The 19,780-nt window shown below is 45.3% G+C and overlaps 1 long non-coding RNA gene across 1 annotated transcript; it reads right to left on the bottom strand.

The window, feature by feature from the left end:
• Nucleotides 1–42: 42 nt before the first annotated feature.
• On the bottom strand, nucleotides 43–16,402 carry LOC122461636. Its single transcript, XR_006283671.1, has 3 exons — nucleotides 16,244–16,402; nucleotides 4,863–4,993; nucleotides 43–1,443 (listed from the first exon to the last, which is right to left on the bottom strand). It is a non-coding gene; the product is annotated as an uncharacterized LOC122461636 (long non-coding RNA).
• Between the last annotated feature and the right edge of the window lie 3,378 nt (nucleotides 16,403–19,780).

The raw sequence follows: 19,780 nt of genomic DNA, 5'->3' as shown, positions 1-19,780 counted from the left end.
AAAGAAGGCTCCTTTTAGCCTGTACATTTATACCCACTCCTGATGGTTGGTTTTCTTCGATGGTCTCACACGTCTGCTCTCTACAAATTACAGCACCTTCTGCTGAACTACCCACATGTAACTTATCCCACCTATGAATTTGGCCTGCTATTATCTGTGGTGTGAAATAGGGCTCATGGGATGGAGAGATCGTGTGGCAAATTTTGAACACCCTTTCAATAGTGTGAAACAAGCTAATTTTTTTCTATTTGCCAAACAACGTATAATTAGATAACACAATTGTCTACAATGCATCTTTGGGTCTGTAGGCATTATTTTTTTTCTGTCAGTGGCACATTGCTCTAATGCTTGAAGGCTGCTGTGTGCTGCAAAATAAAGCGGGAACAGAGTGATAATTGTACAATTAACAAGTGATGTAATAAAACAATGTACTTAAAATAAAACGCAGAATTAAAATAACTGAACCACAAAAAAGTGCAACTGTGTACAGAAAAAGTGCAAATACATTGAGAATAATTCTGAAGCAGGAACAGAACAATGTGATTAAAAAAAATGAGCACAAACAACAAGAGTGGTAAAACAAAGATGTGTAATAAAAATAAAACTAGCAAGCAGTAACAGTAAAGTTATGTAAAGTAAAGAGATCATTCTCTTCGGATAACAAGTTTAATTCATAAAAGGCCTCCTCTGGCAGTCTATCCTGTGGTTATTTGCCACCTAGATACTGCAGTGATGGGTGCATTAGGAATCCATGGCTCCACAGACTAACTGACGGATCAGGAAAACAAGAGTTCCCTTTGGATTTCCTTCCATGAACAGCAGCTAGCAGACCTGCGAGTCTTTAGAGAGCAGAGCGCTGTGTGATATTTGACTTAAAATTGCCCTGATATGAGTATGAATTTCTTCTGCAAATTAAAAGGGTGTTTTCAAAGACATTTTGAATCTGTAAAGCTTTACCTGAAGTTGGTCCCCAAAAAGCCAGATTCTGGAGACTGGCCATGGTACATCCAGCACAGCTTGTGGAGACATTGCAAAGGTGGCTTTATGTTGTCTTGATCCTGGGGCCATAACTCTCTGAGTGACGCCTCAGCACAAAATAGATCAGCCTCAGGGCTGCTCTGGTTTATACCTAGCTGGTTGCAAATGGCCAGGGGTTGTCAGAAGGCTTGTGTGTATGTTTGTGTGCCAGGGATGAAAAGCCCTACAGTCCCCTATGCTAACAGTCCCCCCTTCTGGAATTTTCTTTGTTACAGCTAAAACCAGTTAGTTTTTACTGCAGTTGATTTTTTTAAGCGTCACAATACAATATTTTTCAGTTGTGCAAGGAGAAGAGGCCCCCAAGAAAGATCACACTTCGGTTGTTGCATAGTATCTTCTGATAGTGCTTTCCTGACAGATGGCTTCAGATCCCTGGGCTAATGGAATTCTCTCAGCCTTTATTGCCTGCAAATGACATTATTATTTGATAATGGTCGTATCTTGCAGCATTGCCTCTCTGTTTCATTATCCGACATTCCTGAGGCCTGGCACAGGGAAAAAGGCCACATACATTTCTAAATAGTACCCACCTCCCAACCTGCAAAGTTTTGGGGCAGTGCTATCCAAAAAATTATCTCTGATCAATTAAATCTAATGGTGGAAACCCAGCAGTTATCAGGCAGCAATGTGTCAGAACTAGAGGGTTGGGAAGGACATCCACAAAGAGGATGCTGCTGCTAAGTCTGATACCAGAAGAGGAGGATTCGTAGACTGTCACTATCACTACCTCCAGGTAATGAAATCGATGTGCATGCTGCTGACACAATGGCTGTAGCTAAGAGCAATGTGAAGGAGGCGCAAGGGTTATTATGGAGATTGAAGAGGAGAGCTGACATGGAGCTATCTAGGATGCTGCGGCAGGGAACCCATAGCACAGCATTTCAAAAGCTAAATGGAAGATTTTCAGCATCAACTAAGTGACTTAAGAGCATTTAAGCATGTTTGAAAATATTACCCAATATTAATATAGTAGAGCATACCAATGAGAGTTAAAACCTTGCTGATATTTTCAAAACTACTACGAACTGTTCCCTTGCCTGTATCTCTTTGGATATTATACGATTCTGTCATTTATTGCTTGGGCAATTGCAAGAACTGCTTTGCTGGCACTTCACAGTATTTAGCATTAGCCAAACACTGCATGAGAAATCTTTATACTACTCAAGAGACCATCAGGCGAGCAGTTGCAGATACGTATATTTCAGTGCGTTGTGTGGCTGATCCATTCTGAGTTAAAAAAAATATCAAATAGCATCACTAGCATGGGTAATAAGGAGATTATCAGTATTCTATCACACTTCAGGGGCAGGTACAGTGGTCACCATATAAATGTCACCATTTGTCAACTGCTACCATAGAGTAGAAATTGACATATCATATATCCCCTTGTACTTTGAAAAGGAAATATAGTAACGTTGGTATTGCAGACCCTACTATGGTGGAGTGATATAAGCACCTAAAAAAAGAGAGAGAAACAGAAAAATACCACTGTGTAGTAACTGGTGATGCTTACAGCCACTATTAATGAACGCTGTCAATTACCGGCATGAGTATTTAGCTGTGCTACTTACTGAACTGTATTGTAAATGATTGCGGGGGCAGGTTATGGAGCTTTGGTAACTTGAACTAGCCAGAGGTTCGGTTATGGTTTAAATGTTTAACTACATGACTGGATGTACTGAGGGTACTATTCTTGTTCCATTGAACTCATCCTAGGTAACAAGCTGTATCTACTCACTGTACTGGAAATACTCTTGCACGCCAGTCCCTGGCAGCTGAGTAAAAACAATTTCTCAGCATTGGTCTGGCACTTCTACTTGATACTCCCTCTGCAAAGTCTCATCTACATTAGAAAGAATTTTTTTAAGAAGTAGATGAAACTAAATATCTACCAGTGGTTTTACATATGCATGCACACATGCATGTGTGCACAAAAAAAAGACACTACCAAACACGTGCAAACTTCAATAAAATTTTGAGTTGGTTTTGGGCCAAGTTTAGAGTCAAATAACCTGTCATTAGTTTTTACCCTTTCAAACATGGTTTAATTTTGTTTGGCATAGGTAGATGTGTGTACAGCTAGATAACACCCTGCTTATTTTACTAATTCATCGTTTTGGGTGTAGCACTATGGGTCAAAAGACAAATATTTACGGACAGTCCCCTAAATCAGGACAATAAAAACAAACTTCACACTGTTGCAAGCACTTTATGCAGATGGAAAAATGCCACCTTGGCTGAACTACTTAACAGTGTGATACAGAAGCAAGAAGAACTCCCAGGGCAAGATGATAAAACACTACACTCATTCTGATGTGGGATACAGCTGGGTTCTGTTCTGTCATCTTCTCTATGCAACATGTAGGCTTTCCACCATCCAAATAGCATCACCTCCGTCGTGCCCGTATGGAAACTCAGCCAACTAGCCATCATCCGGGCCTCAATCTCAGCTAGACATAAGGTCCACCTCATCACCGGCCTGCATCTTGTGCAACAGGTATAAATTCTACTCCAAGAGAATGGCAGCATTTTGCACTAGTGAAGGCATAAAGTGTTGGCCAATGAGGAGGTGAGCCCTAGGAGTAGAGAGTGGCCATTCAGATGGCACCGCTCCCCAAATTATCTCCACTAGCAGCTTCAAACAGACACTGAAGGAGGGTTGACTGAACAGAACACTGTGGTACTCCACTCCTGGGCCGATGCACAACTGACCAATAGCCTCTGGGATTTCCATGGATTGAAACTGAGCCAACCAGATGCTGTGCCATTTGTCTTCCTGACAATGATTTGCTATCACTGCAGCAGCCAATCAGGTGCAAAGCCCGATCATTCTTATCCAGGAATTAGTTATAAAACCCATTTCAATGAATGCTCAAATTCTTCCAAGCACTGGCAGCCCAGAAGCACCAAGTTTTCCAGACCACAGCCCTGCTAGGGTAGGTAGTGAGAGAGTTTAGGCTGTAGCACCATCAGCCAACTCTACAGTGCCTCTCACTTTCCATTGCCGCTTCTTAGTGTCTAGCTGTGTTGGTCTTTCCCAGTGTCCAGCCAAATCTGGAGGCTGGCTTAGAACTAGTCAAGGCTCATTCTGGGAAGAACAGATTATGCTGGTGAGCGTGGAGAAAATAGCAAGAGGAGTTGATGAAAGTGAGATCTGCATGTGAGTGTGGGTGCCTGCCTACTTTCTGCAAACAGCGTGCTTAGTATGGTGTCCTGTAGACCCATGGTTGCTCCTGGCTGCCCAGACAGTGATAGTTGTCAAGGGAGATTGTTTTCCCGTATCGTCTCCTGGTAAAGCATTTATAACCTTTCATCTCAGATACAGACCATACTATCGTTATTCATGCCTTTGTCTCATCCAGGTTGTATTACTGTCCATTTGCTGTATGTGGGGCTACTCATGAAGACCAATTGACAACTGTAGCTAATGAAGAATTTCTTACATATTATGTTAGTACACTGGCTTCCAGTTGGTTTCTAGGTACAATTTAAGGGTAATTCTCTATATAATTTGGGTCCTGGTTCTCTTAGAGAAAACTGTTGGCTCTCCATTTCTCTAGTTCAGTTTACCTGAGCCAGTCTTGTCAACAATCCTTATGTTTAAACACCGACAAAGTCTGGCAGGAGAACCTCCACTCCCGAACTTGCTTCCATTGTAAGTCTATCAGAGACCGAGTTGGTTGCTAGTAGGGCATGCTGCAAGGTCTGTCTAGTGTCTCAGGTTGCGGTCTGAGTTGATTTTGTGGTTTGTGGGGAAAGGGGTTCTTTAAGTATTGCTGATCTGATAAGACAGGGTTTTGAATTATGCTGGTTTTACCACTTACCTGTCAAGGTAATTTGAATCACCTTCCTGACTTGCCCCATTACTCGTGGCAGATCAAGCATGTTGCAATGGAGAACTAAATCTTCTGTGCTGACATCATGATGGCAAACTCTTTAAAAGCAACCTAAGAGTCTGTAAAAAGAAAAAGGAGTATTTGTGGCACCTTAGAGACTAACCAATTTATTTGAGCATAAGCTAAGAGTCTGTGATAGGCTGTGGTGGGGTGTACCAACCCTTCACCGGTAGGGCAAGGATTAAGGAGTTTCCTCTGGACACAGGAAGCCGCATCCCCTCACTTCTGCTTGGCATGTTCCCAGTAGTGGGAACACTCAAATGAGAGCAGCTCAGCTCAATCTGGACTGACCATGGAGGAGAGCAGTCGGGTGCCACAGCCTCCCACTGGGAAGTCAGCAGGGACTCCAAGCCACTTGGATCGAGCCTCATAGCCGAGCCACTAGAAGCCCATTGACAGCGGGAGTTGAAGGTGATGACTTGCCATTGCCAGCAGAGGAGACTCTGGAACACAGATGCAGGAGCAGAACACAGATTAGAGGGGAACAAAGGAGGAACCCCCAAGTCCAGCCCATGATGATGCCAGAGGGACTGGAACAATGGTAGGCAGTGGCTTAGGGAGCATGCTTAGGCCTTGTGAAAGAGCTACTTCTTCGAAGGGCCTTGGGTCAGAACCCAGTGGAGTAAAGGGGGCCCGGGTTTCCCTACCATAACCCAACTATCGCCAGTAGGTGATAAATCCCTGAGTTATAGCCACCAGGCAAGGTGACCACTGGACTTTCGCCACTAGGCAATACTGCCAGTCCAGTGCATACAGCCAACCGCCGAACATAGGTACATAATGGAAATGTGTTAGATCTCTGTGGATGCCCTGGAAGACCAAGTAGTCTACCAGCGCATACCCATTTTGGGAAATAAGGGGTAACCCATCAGCTAGAAAAATATCATTGCTACCATGTTAGGCACATATCTGGTGGTCATCACCAGAGTGAGTGTTCCTGCTGGAAGTCATGCAGGCTTTTCTATACTGTGTAATGTTTAAACATTATTAGACATCCAATCAAAAGAAATCATAAACTCATAAAAAGGGCCATAACTCAAAGAAACAGTTTAATTTTGACCAAAATTGGCATAAAGCTTCTAAATACAATTGATAATGCAACTATGTGCACAAAATAGTACTGTTTTGGATATTTGGGGAAATATTTAGCCCCAGGTGACATATTTTATGCTTTTTCCATACTGTTTTCCCTTCTGTTAAAGCAAGAGTCTGTAGTCACAGAACAGTATGAGCTTGTTTGTGCTATGTAATACATCAAAATATTTGTCATTATTTGTAGAATGGACTGATTTGATAACTTTTTCTGGCTGCTATTTTAATGAACTTAGGCAGATAATAAGAGCTCTACCCTCTAATTATAAAACATATTTTTGACATCTGCTTGGCCAAAGACATAAGTCTAAAGCGCTCATGGTACAACTTTAATTATCATGAAAATACATGTAAACTACTTATATAACAGTAATGACTCTTAGCAGAAGGGCTGTAGAATGTTGTGTACGAATGCATGGTGTGAATAACAAAGTATATTCATGTACTCTTCTGTAACCCATACATATAACTATGAGCTACTGAATGGCTAATGAAAGACCCTTTTTGGCTATATTTACTCATAAAAAAGACACAGTAATTTTCAGATAGCTGAAACTTTTCTATTCCCCCTCAGAAGTTGTCTGATGTGCTTGATATTCCGTTGCTACACAGGTCTGCATGCATCAAAGTACACCAAATCTTACCTGTGGTATTTGCATCTCCTTGTTGCACAGGTACTCAGACAGCCAAATTCCACAAAGGTGAGGATGGCTTCTGCAGCAGGTTGCAGCACCATCGTTTTAGAAACAAGGTATCCCATGCTATCTATCATCCATCCACTGTTGACACGGGATCCTTGAAGATACTGAGCAGTTGCACAATTCCATAAGTAGGACTGATAATTTGCAGGGCAGCAGCAGCACCCCAGAGATAGCACAGGCAAATGGAAAAGGACCCTGGAAGAGCTGCTCATAGGGATGGACAGGAGAAACCAAGTAGTTTAAATTCCTCAGGACATAGGAGGACTGAGCTCTTCAGCAAGAAGAGACTTCGATGAACTGGTTCATGAAGCAGGAGGCACACCACATGGAATGGGAGCATTACCTAATGAAGAGGCTCATAAAACTGGTGGCCGAACAAGTTTGGGGTGCATTTGTTGCCAGGACCACTGCACCTGTCCAAGAACCACAACCTCTTCCCTCCTCCTCTGACTGCCACCCAGGGTTCTGCTGAGCCAGAGGTCCCTCTTTCTAGAAACCACTCTCTGCCCTGGGCCAAGTGACCAGGAAGAGACAAGGAAACCAGCGTGACTCTGGGACCGCACCCTCTACCAGCACCCAAAATCCCTCATGGGGCATCCACCCTGAGCATCCAGAAGGGGAACAATGACGCTGTGGAAGTCCTTGAACCCCACCAAGTGCGTGCCTCCCAAGTCCCATGGCAGGAGACATTCCCGGCTTTCCCCAAGAGTGATTTTCCTCTGTTGTTCCCCCCTTGTCAGTGGGAGGGCAAGGCGAGGACAGGTGCAGAGGCATTAAAATGTTTGGCCATTGGTCACAGATCCATTCCCTTAATGGTTTCAACAATCGTGGTTGACATTTCTTTTAAAAAATATTTTAAGTATGCATTCCATCTAGTACTTTTAATAAATATTATTGTTTCCATCACTTGTGTGTGGCCCCTCCTTCCTACGTATGAGGAACGGAGGGTGTTTTCAGGGTCAGCATTGGACCCCATGATTCACAGCACATGAAACTGAATGACGTAACCGTCTGGGGCTGTGATCACTACAAACATTTTTCAGTCTGTTCCACCCCACTTCAGGTTCAGAATATCCAAAGGCCCAAGGATACACGCGAGGGATGGGGAAAGTGCTTACAGAAACCACTGCTAGTTTTCAATGCGGCAGAACTCTACCATATGGAAAATGGGTAGGCAAATGTCTTTATGACTTAGTTCACATGCAGAAAATCGAAACAATTCCAGCAACAATCTAGGCAAAGACAGCGTCTGCCGTGACCTTTGATTGAACGGCCTTTTCCTTGACCAGAAACCTTGACCAGTTTCAACCATATACTCTTTGGGTTCCCTCCTGCCTTTCTGAGCTCAGGTCACCAGGCTCCCCTGTCACCACACATCCCCTTGGGCTGCTGACCCTCTGGGGCTGTGGCAGAGGAGCTGGATGCCGTGCTGAGTGGGAGAGGCTGGGAGGTGCAGGAGAGGTACAACTCTGCCCCAGCACCCGTGCACCCTGTCAGAGTGCGGCAGACCGCCTGCTACGTCCTCTTGGCTGTCCTGCTCAACAACCAGATGAGGGGGTCCCTGTAGCACTGGCGGAGCGGGGGTGGGGGTGTCAAAGTGACTGCTGTGAGGTTAACTATGATGCCCATCACCGTGGCATCCAGCCGTGAGACACTGCAGGGCAGGGCTGGCCCTACGGTTGGGTGACGTGGTCGTCAAGAGGCAAGAAGCAGGGAGTGCGAGGCCATGGAAGAGAGCTTGGGGCAATGGGGGAGGGAGGCAGCGGGGGCCAGGGGCCCCACAATACAAGTTCGCCCAGGGCGCTATTTTCCCTAAGGCCGGCCCTGTTCGCAGCTACTGAGTTTGTAACTGAATTCCCTTTTTCCAGGGTCATTGATGTCGGGGGGCGGGGGGGAGTGTTCATGATCCAAGGCGTGCGGGGCACCCAAAATAACAGTTGGCACAGATACACCATACAGAACTGCAGTATATCTGGGGAATAAAGTCCATTCTTCCCCTTTCAAGTACAATCCCAATCTCTGCACCCTGGCATCATGAAGCTTTCCAGGGTTTCTCACATTTGTATTCCTGAAGCTGCCTCTGTGGTCCACCAAGCCTTGCAGGACACGTGAAGAGTAACCTTTTTGGTTCATGTATTCGCTTGCCCCTTCCTCTGGACAAGTATTGGATGCCCTGCACTGTTCAGAAACCCTGTCCTCTCAAACACAGCTATTATATCTGGAACTTTTCTTATGGCAACCACCCCTGGGTAGATCACAGTATTAATTACTTCTGAATCCTGCACAGCTATGGCCCTGCCAATGGACTTCTCAACCTCAGAGTGGTTTGCAAAAGACCTGTCGCCATCTGGTGTTGTCAGATTCCCCAGGGCAATAGCCACCTGCTTCTGCACCACTATGACTTCCTGAAGTTGAGTGCTCTAGTGCTGCAGGTTTGGTGCAAGCTCCTTCCACAGCTCCATGAGGGTCTGTTTCCTCATTTGGAAGTTCCAAAGCCACTGTTGATCATCCCAGATGTCCAAAACAAGGTGATTCCACCACATCGTACTGGTTCTCCTGCACCAGAGGCAATGCTCCACCCAAGGACAAAGCACGGCAATACCAGCGTTCACGTATTTGTACCATGCGAGCTGAAGGAATAATCATTGATCATCTTTACCAAGTCAGAAAGTTCTGCCCAGATTCCATCCAGCCTCTTGCCAGTCATCTGCTCCACTGCCTAACAATTTGTGCTGCAAGCAGGAGCAGAACCAGATCATCATCCCATTGCTTCATGTCTTCCACCCAATTTAGCAGAGAATAACAGTGAGTGGTGACACGATCAAGGAACTGACATCGGCAAATGTGTACAGGCAGGAGACAGTACCAATAACACACAGCAAAGTGATTCCTATAGTGTCTCCCAGTCCACACCGCACCCGAGGATACCACCCCTGAAATGGTAGCACTAATGTCACACAACAGCAGCAGCGGTGTGGACACAGGTATTGGCGTGTCCAGCACAGTGTAATGTGGACAGTAGATGCATATGGGGGCCCATGTGCAAGCATGAACATGGTCAAGGATTTAGAGATTACATCAAAAACATCTTCAGCATTGAAGCAAATAAGTGAGAGAGACTTGTAGCTTATAGCAAGGAAAGGTGATGAGAACACTTATGGAGAAAGAATCTGCATTGCCCTGGGTACGGCGGTAAACAACTTGCCCTGAAATGACCAGAAATAGCCTCAGCTCAGGAATGGATTTCTTCCCATTCAGAGAACATTTTTGTTTCCTCTGTGAAAAGTTTTAGAAAGGGAAGGAGAGCAGCAGACACAACCTCAGGACACTAAACAATGGCCATGCAAAGATTTCAAGAGCTGGCCAGGCTGCATTGGTGAGGAAGGATCAACAGTTACAGCAATTCTGTACGTCGGGATGTAGCCTTGAGGAATTCAACCCTCAGAGGTTTTGAAATTAAAAATGAAGAAAAGGGTGATGCTTTCACGACAAAGGAAGACGGCATAACACATTCACACAGGCAGCGCTTCAAACGGTCCATGCTTTAAAACTGCAACAAAGCCAAGTGCACGAGAAGAAAGAGAATCCACGTCCTATTCATACCACACCATCAAGGTCAACATCCAGCTCCATGTTCTGCACGTCTCAGTCGGTTTGTATAAATGAACTATTTTATCTCAAGGAGAGAGGCATTATTATTAATTGACTTATATGGCGCCCTTCGCTAATGACAAGGTGCTGGAAAGCACAGATACTGCAGTCGTCCCAAGAGTTTCCAGATGAGAAAAGATTGTTTGGCTTTACTTTTCTGAACAAATTAGAAAAGCAGGAGCCTTTCAGGAAGGGCAGTTTGTGAAGCCTTGCACCCTCTTACAGGCTCCTTATGCAGCACAAAGGGGCCTTAGTGTAACTGAGAATCAGGCCCAAAGTGTGTTTTAATGAGAAATTACTTACAGTCAGTGTCGGGATTTTTCTTTTTTTTTAACTGAAAAGATGTACATGGTGTGAATTACAGAGAAAATCACTTCACAGAGTTGCACGCTTTTGACCGCCTGCTGGATTGTATCCCTTAAGGGGTTTATTTCTCTTTGGCACTGGCTCACGCTTTTTTAGGAGTTCAAAGGTAAGCTAAAAACTGCTTAGCTCCACAACCTACACATTTTAAATAGCTATGAAAAATACGGCATGGTACCATACATGTGGTGCTCTAGCTTGGAATACAAAGTACCTCCACTTAGCGATACAGCGTGTGTTGCAATAACTGATTTGTACAGTGGGGGGGCAAAAAAAACCCACAACAGACCAAATTAATCTGTGACTCTGTAAAGTTTTATGATTAAAACTGAAAGACAGATTTAAGTTTTACTCCCTGTCACTGCTGTTCCCTGGACAAGAGACAACAGAGAGAGTGACCTTGAATAATTAAGCTAGTCTATGGCACTGAATGAATTGCTAGTACTGGCAGCATGCCACAAGAAGGAATCTTGAAATGCAAGTGTCAAAGCACATGTAACCATGGGGCTTTCGGTGCAAATCAGCAAATACAAAGGAGGTGGATGTTGGACAGGAGAGAGAGAGAGAGAATAAATTGTAGAGTTTCAAGAATAGCTTTGAAAAAAAAAAAAGATTTCAACTCAGAATTCTAATAGGGGAAAACATATGTGCTGTAGAAAGAAATCAACAGTTTCATTGTTTGTATAATCCAGCAGAGGTGGCTCAAAACAGGCTGCACCCTGCCATGAAACATCCTACTGGGTGATGCTCAAGACCTGTTAGGTAGCTGGAGATGAAAGATGAAAATAGAAGTAACAGCCAAAAGGTTAATTAAAACTAACCCTTTTCTTTGCCTGCTTTGCAAAACTTCTACTAAATGTTTCATGCAGAACAGAGTTTTAAAGCTGGGCTAAGTCAAGTTGGAAACTTGTGGCAATAATGGGCATTTTATTTGCTCTCTATACATCCCCTATCCATTCCTAGCCAGCCGATCAGATGGTATTTAAATTACCCGTTTGGAACAGCAGGGGAGAACTTTATGTAAGTCAAGAAAGGATTCATGTTGGCTCAGAAGTCATCTCCTGACATGTCATGTGATCTCTCCTTAGATCCTCAGAGCTCTCTTGGCCTGCAATCAGTTTGGTTTACCTGCCATCGCGAGGCACACAAGTAATTGTGAGTAGTGCCAGGTAGAAAAAGATGATCAAGGCAATATCAGTAGAATCTGCCTCTGGAATAGTGCTCCAGATGCTCACACTATTCAAAAGGGTGAGTGCCAGACACTCCATCATCAAATGAAAGTGTTACTGAGCTAATCTACTACTTAAGCAACATTGCACCACCTAGAAGGGACAAGCTAGGTGACTATTACTATTACTTGGGAACCAACCTACACAGGACATCGAAAGTGTGATTTTTAATACCGCTGAACATAGGCCAAACTCTGCACCCATTTCAATCAAAAGTTATCCTCCCAGGACATCAACAGGAGCAGAATTAGTGCTTTTTGAAAATCCCTTCCTCCCCAGCTAACAGTCACTAGTTAGGCCACACTGACCTCACACATTTTCCCTTGACCTCTATTTATCCCACCTCCATCTACCCCTTTCTCCACTCTTCCTCCCTATCACCTTTCTTCTGCCCTCAACTGACCCATCTGCCATCCCAGCATTTGAAAACAAAACACGATATTCTTGCTGCTTTGGGACTATGACCCATCAGCTGTATAAAGTGGGGTGCACTTTTCCTTTGGGGAATGTGGACACGTTCAGGATTTGAAATGGCTTCAAACAGAAGCTTGATGTGGGCTTTTGAGATTAACACTCACTCCTAGCCCACCAAACTTTTCAGTAATTCCTTTCATTGTACTTTTTAGTCTTTGTCTGTGAGGACAATATGATTACAGTATCTATGCCCAACAACAGTTGGAGGGATGCAGGACTATTTTGAAAGGCTTATAAATGTATTTAACCAGTCAGTTCCTTCTGCGAAGGAGTGGATTCAAATTCCCTCTCTCACTGGAAAGGAAAAACACGCAAATTGGAAAGGAAAAAAAACCAAAGAACTGTTTGGGGGAATTCTGGGTTTCACAGGCATCTTCTGAGTGGAATGTTACAGTGATGCCTACAGGGCCTTTCTTCTGTGCTTTAGAACAAGGAGATTGCGTTTCATACATCATTTACAACTTGCTGCATTGATCGCGCAGTCAGTGCATATTAACATGAAGCTGAGGGGGAAAGACTTGTGCTCTCTGAAAGTTTTGAAGCTTTGCTGGCACGGAGATACCTTGGCTGCTGATTCCATTTCACTGCATCACCCCACCTGCCTGAACTACGAGCACCCAAAGTGAAAGGAGGGAGAAATGGGGGGAGGGGGGATTTCCCTGTAATGAGACAGCACTGGTTGGAGCTGGGGACACAGCAAAATAGGATTATGGTACTGCTCTGCAGAACAGGCCCAATAAGACCCCAGAAATGCTTCTCTCTCCTTCTTTCATTCTTCCAACCTTCTGATTTACCCCTCCTGAGTCTGATTCATCCCTGCAGGCTCAGGTGAAAGTGCAGAAACAGATGGGAGCCAGATTGTGCCTCACTTATTCAGGGGCTGCCCTAAGTTTCAACCTGATGCACTAGCCCCTGTGAGCCTTTGCAGGGCCCCAGAATAGCCAGGATAAGAACAGTATGGCCAGCCCCAGGGCTCAGAAATCATGAGATTGCCTTACAAATGAGATTTTTTTTAAATTGTCAGCTCTCTATAGTTGCCTCCTAGTTTCTGAGCCCTCAGGTACACTCGGGACATAATCTGCAGACTTCTCAGCAATCACAGGGGCTAGAAACATTCTTTAAAAAAAAAATTAAAGCTGAGATCTTCACATAATCACAGGCCTCCAGGAGCTAGAGCTTTAAGGAAGCACCAATAAAATCATGAGAATCTGCAACACTCTAAGGACACCCTGGCCATACCTTCTACCCCCTTTCGCCTCTGACCCACCCTTGCACCTGAGGCTGCTGGGCAGGTGCCACAGAGCTGGCAACAGGAGTATTGCCCTGGTGTGGAGTGGAAGCGTGCTTTATGTTTGTCCAATAATTCCTCTACATGTTCCCACCAGGCAAAAAGGGGCCCCCGTCTGTGTACAAGCAGAAAAGAGGGGCAGGTGCAACAGGAAGGCCGTGATTTTTAAAATACACAAAGAGCCCAGCTTCTGCAAGACTCATTTCTGCTTCTAGTCAGTGAATGACAAGGTTTGGCAGCAGGATAGGGCCCCGAGTCCTGGAAGCTCATAGCAGGTAGTCTGGGAACATCCCAACCCAGCTAGAAAGCTGCCTCACAATCTTGAAATGCCAAATCCTGCTCTGTTTCACTGCATGCATTTGTCATTAGACTGCTTGGGTCTAGGAGTTCAGAACCAGATCATTTTGAGCTTCACAAGGTGTGAGGGAACTGCTCGGTCTTCCAAGTGGATTCAAAAGAAAAGAAAGAAAGAAAGAGGTAGGCTGCTACCGGCTGGCTCTCTGACAGACCCTGTGCATTCAGATGGGGACAGAGTCAGACTGACAATCACCCAGTGTCGGGGATGAAGAAGGGACAGTATTGATTTCAGCACGGAGAAGGTGATTATTTGAGTCAAAAAGCACAGCAGGGGTGCACATTATTTTGCCATAAGTGTGCTGAGAGGCACAAAGGCCCATGGCCAAGTACCTGCAACCAGCCAAGCAGTGCAGCTTGGGTATAACAATGCATCCCTTCATTTGATTATAAAATAGATATGACAAATGCTTCTTAATCAGTTTCAGACTCGGGACTCTGACAGGTTGATGCAGATGCACTGGTGCCATGGCTGTGCTATAATCACATGGCTAACTCCCAGTGAGCTATTTCCTGATGTCATGCCCTTAATCTGGGGCATGACTGGCAGAGCGATGCTAGTGCTGTGGCTGCATTGTCATTGCAAGCCTCTCTTCATTGGTTACAAAACTTTTCAAAGCAAAGGGCCCTGGGGACTGCAATAGCCTTATTCTAAGGCCCAGACTGATGTTTCTGGGGAAAGTTTGAAGGAAATCTCAGGTTCCCAACATGAAAAATAAGGAACTTTTCTCAGCCATTGAAAATAATGCTTATGTGCCTGTTTGACAGACAACAACTTCAGAATGCTTTGGCTTTCAAACACCAAGTGAGCACAAGCATATAACCCTCACTAAGGTATTCAGTTAACAACCCTCTTCCCTGAGTATGATCGGCTGGGGGTGGAGTAGTGGGGGGGCGGGGATGCAGGAGTTCCTCTTAACTCTGTCTGAAAGGCACCTAGCAACCCTCACCTCGCCTCCCTGCTCACTAGAGGAGACAGTCATCCCTGGGCCAGCACAAGACCTGGGCATCATTTAAATCCCACTTAAGCCATCAAAACAGGACTTCAGTAAGAGGTGCTGGTGCTCTGCACAGGGGTTAGGAAAACAGTGATATTGGTAGCAATAAGCGATGTATAAGCACCCACATACATAAACTGGGAGGCAGCAAAAACTGCTTATCAGAACACCAGCAGTCTCAGCCTAGCTGAATGTGAAAGGTGCGGTGCCTTGCACAAAGGGAAGTGTTGACTCTCACAAGCAGTACTGTTGGTGCACATGTCGAGTCTTGCATAACTCCTTGTTACACTCCTGAATGAGCTCCCTGGCTGCTGCACTTGGATTCAACCACTGGATCCAGGGGCAGACTAGCTACTGGCTGACAAGGCCTGTGCCCAGGGGCCCCAGCCAATTGGAGGGCCCCAGAAAAATGGTTGCCCACACGCCCCGATTCCACTCCCCGGTAGGAGCACCAGGTGGGCAGGGCAGGGGAAGCCCTAGCGCCCAGACCCCGTCTGCGGCCCTGGGACTGGAGGAGCTAAAGTTGGTCTTGGGGCCACAGTTTGGGGGGGCAGAAAGGAGCAAATGGGTTGCGGGGTCACAATAGGGGGCGTGGAACGGGGAAGGGCTGCAGGGAAATGGGAGAATGGGCAGGGCCACAGATGGAAGGGGCAGGACTGGGGCAGGACTTCAGGCAGAAGGGGGGGGAGGGCCCCCCTGATGCTCTAGCCCAGGGCCCCAGGAAACCTTAATCCGCCTTTTGTTTGTTCTGAGCCACAACTTTCAGAATGCCAAACCAAAATGCTTTGAAGCAGCAGCTGGAGCTTGAAATTAATAATAATAAAAAAACGTGGTTGAGCTGATGTTCAGAATAGGTCACATGCTCCTAAGCTTGCTGGGTGTGGGAAGAGTCAGGGCACTGGCTCTGGGCCCCAGGCATGCTCTTGAGGTGCAGACCCTCTGTCTGACATCCGCATCTGAGATATGGAACGCCACAGTCCAAGTGCCTAGGCCCTGAAGCTGCTGCTAGCTCTCCCAAGCTCTGATACAAGCTGCACAGTATCACTGAAGCTGTGAACCCCCTGGATTACTGACTTCTCCTTGGGGGCTTCATGACAGTTAAATCAAGCAGCACAGCAACTTTGCAAATGAACTTCTAAACCAGTCACCCATTACTCACCAACAAACACAAGAGATATACAGATCTATGGAAAACTTGCATGCAAATCCGTGCCTCAGTTTCCTTCCTTGCCTAATAATCCTTTGGATCATAGTGTCCTTCAAGGGGCCCCAAGAGGCTTCTGCACCCTCTCATGCCCAGCCACATCTCCTGGTTCCTCTCCCCTTGCTGGCGAGAGTCCTTTTTATACCATTTCAATTCCCTGAGTCAAGTGATTCCCTGAGTAACTACAAGTCACTTGTCAGATGATTTCTTAATTAGTTACAGCCCATCTGAGAGAACTGGTTTCTCTGGCCTGCAACCAGCACATTGCTCTGAGATGCTTCCATCTGACATGAAGACCATTTATTGCTCTCCCTTATTAGCCCTCTGCTAACTCCTCCTTGAATCCCAGTCCAAACTGAAGGTTAGAAGGCAACAGTGCACAAGATGCAGAGTAATTTACAATCAAAATGGCATTCACAGGACAAAATGGGGTTTGTATTTTGCTATAAACATGGGCAGAGATGCATTAATCCAGCTCTCACACACACCCCAGTTAGAGTGCAAATGCTGCATCTACAGCTCATTGGAAAGTTTCTGATGGAACATTTTTCCATCAGAAAATGCCCATTTGTTGAAAGCAACAGGATATGCAGAAATCTGTCAGTTTTAACAAAGGTTTGTTTGCGGGGGGAAGCATTTCAACAAGATCCAAAGGACAGATTTCAATATTTTTTGAATAGAGTGTTTAAAAAATGACTTTTTGTTTCAACATTTCTTTTGTTTGGTATTAGAAACTTTTAAAAATGTTTAGACTGTCAAACCCTGAAACAAAATCGAAGTGTGTTGAGTTTATCAAAACAAAACGTTTCATTTGACCCAACACATTTTTTTTTTAATTTTGTTTCACAGGAAATTTCAAAAGAGTTTGGTTTTGTTCCATTTCAGAATGAAAAAAATGTCCCATGAAATAGAAGATATGGTCCATGCCCAACTCTATCTAGCTAAAGCCTAAGTCTGCTGGCTACCCAGAATCAAATAGGGCAATCAGGGCACAGAGAGATTTGGAGTGCAGAGACAGGACCTTAGCTGCTCTTGCAGAAGTGGCCCAGCAGCAGATAATTCAAGGAGGGTAAATGCCCTACTACTGCTGCCTCTGTCCTCATGCAAGGACACTCAGGCAGTGCCTAACCCATCTGGAGAGCGTGGCGTGGCTCTTCTTCTGCTCTGAGCAACACACAGAGCTGGGCTTCATTTCTCCTTCTTTTCTCAGCAGGAGCAGGCAACTACCTCTCCTTCATCAGAGTAGTGGCGCGAAAGGGTTAGTCAGTCTTCTCCCTTCCCGTCCACCAAGTCTTCTTCGGCTGGGACTGGGGAAGGGCAGCTGCTTTCTGATAGGATGACTTACAGAGAAAATGTAGGGTCCTGAGTCAGCAAAGCATTTAAGCACATTGACTTCAATGGGACGGAGGTACATGCTTAAGAGGGTGACCAGATAGCAAGGGTGAAAAATCAAGATGGGAGCAGGGGTAAGAGGAGCCTATCTAAGACAAAACCCCGAATATTGGGCCTGTCCCTCTAAAATCGGGACATCCGGTCACCCTAATGCTTAATGTTAACCATCTGCTTGAGTGCTTTGCTGAATCAAGGCCTAGGCTGGCTGCAGTCTGGCCCAGCTGGGGATGAATCAATGTGACCAATTCTCACCATTTGATTGCATGTCTTGAGATATTGGGTAGTTTTCTGAAAGCCCCGGCTCCTGGAGTCAGAGTATTACCTGACAATCTCAGCTCTCAGGGTTAATCTTTTTTAAAAGTATATTTCTAACCCTCACAGATGCAGGGGAAAACTTTAGAATGTGAACCCCAGATGTTCCAGTGCCCGGAGGCAAATAAAATGAACCCAACATTTATTATTTTTAAAGATCACATGATTTTTAAGGCACATTCATGATTTGGGGGGGTTGGCAATACTGACCTTTGTGCTGGCAGAGGAGAACATCTTGAGTTTGCCTTACAGAAGCTCCAAGTTTGATCAGAGTCACATGCAGAGCTCTAGAAAGCCACTCATTCCCCCCGGCAGCCCAAACCTGCTGCAGATGCTCTCCACAGCCTGGCAAGCCATCCCACCCCTGCAGATCCTCTAGCCTGCTCCCCAGTTTTTGTGTTAGCATCTGGAGTCTGGCATCCTTTCTGCTTCATGAATGTCAAAGTGCGTGTGCTCCACAGGGTGCATTTAATTAATCAAAGCAGGTGAATGTAGACAACTGTTCCGCTCTGCATGCATCCATGGGTGAGCCTTTTTCACTCCTCCCGTACAAACAAAGACTCAGCTTTATGCTAGATAGCAAAAACCTGTAAGACTTGCATGTCAGTAGTTCTCAGAGCCTATATATGGCACACCTGAGCCATGTTCAGACAGCGTCAGCTGCCAATAGCTTAGGGGAGGCAGTGAAGACACGTCTATACCCCACTTGTTCTATAGCACATTTATTCTCTTAGCTGGAGTGGGAAAGGGTGTGACCTTTGTGCCCCCTGACACTGGTGCTGAATGCTAATAGGAGAACGTTCACCATGGCTGCAGACAGTGATTTGGGGCAGGAGGGTTGTTATGAGAATTGCCTTTGCTTCAGTATTTACAATGACGTTTTGTTCCATTATTTAGCTTAGATTGGCTCAGATGACTGGGATTTTGATGTTGGAAAAACATATGGCTTTCCTTGGTCCATAGTCACTTTCAGTCCCAAGGTAAAAGCAGAGCAGGGATGGCCAATGCAGCAGGTTCCCTTGAACAAAACAGTTACGCAAGTTTACTGCAAACACTAAGGGCCAGATTTTTCAAAACTGCCTCACACCCAACAACTCCTGTTGGCCTCAGTGAGGGCTGTGGCAGGAAAATCTGGCCTTGAGTACTTCAGCTATAAAATATGGATTGAACGCATCAGACTCTATATATGTCTGAGCTTCTTTATTTAACGTGTAACAGGAATGTGAAGACTGTATACCCCATGCCATGGGCAACTCTGCGTTCTGATTCCTCTACATGGGTCCTTCAGCCATTAAGCAAAATAGCTATTACAACCAACTGTGCCTGGGGGCTCTTTGGGTTCCTTAGCCCAGTGTAATAATGTACCTTTGATGAACACCCCCATCTTTAGTGCCATCTGACGCCTGGCTGGAAGAAACATTATTCCTGGCTCATACTGTCTTCTCCACCCTCCAGCCATGCTGTTCTTCTGAGTCTCAACAGGGCTTATATTTTGCTTTTATTGCCGCTGCAGCAGCTCTGCACCACTATCACAAAGAGCCACTATCCTGAGCAGTAAACCACTCTTACGTGCTCCAGAGCTCTAATAATAAACTTTTAGGGATGACATTTTTATAGCTGACAGACGAGATACCTTGATGGATTATCAGACACTGTTAGCCATCATTGCTGTACTCTATGTTACTAATGGCTTTGCAGAGGCTTCGCTTTCATTTTTCTTTCCCTTTTGTTTGTTCTGAGCTACAACTTTCGGCATGCCAAAACCAAATGCTTCGAGGCAGCAGCTGG

This window comes from Chelonia mydas, chromosome 9 (assembly GCF_015237465.2).
Source record: "Chelonia mydas isolate rCheMyd1 chromosome 9, rCheMyd1.pri.v2, whole genome shotgun sequence".
In the NCBI taxonomy this organism is placed as follows: domain Eukaryota; kingdom Metazoa; phylum Chordata; order Testudines; family Cheloniidae; genus Chelonia; species Chelonia mydas.
The sequence above is the reverse complement of the archived record's forward strand: the minus strand, read 5'-3'. Positions and strand labels throughout refer to the sequence as shown.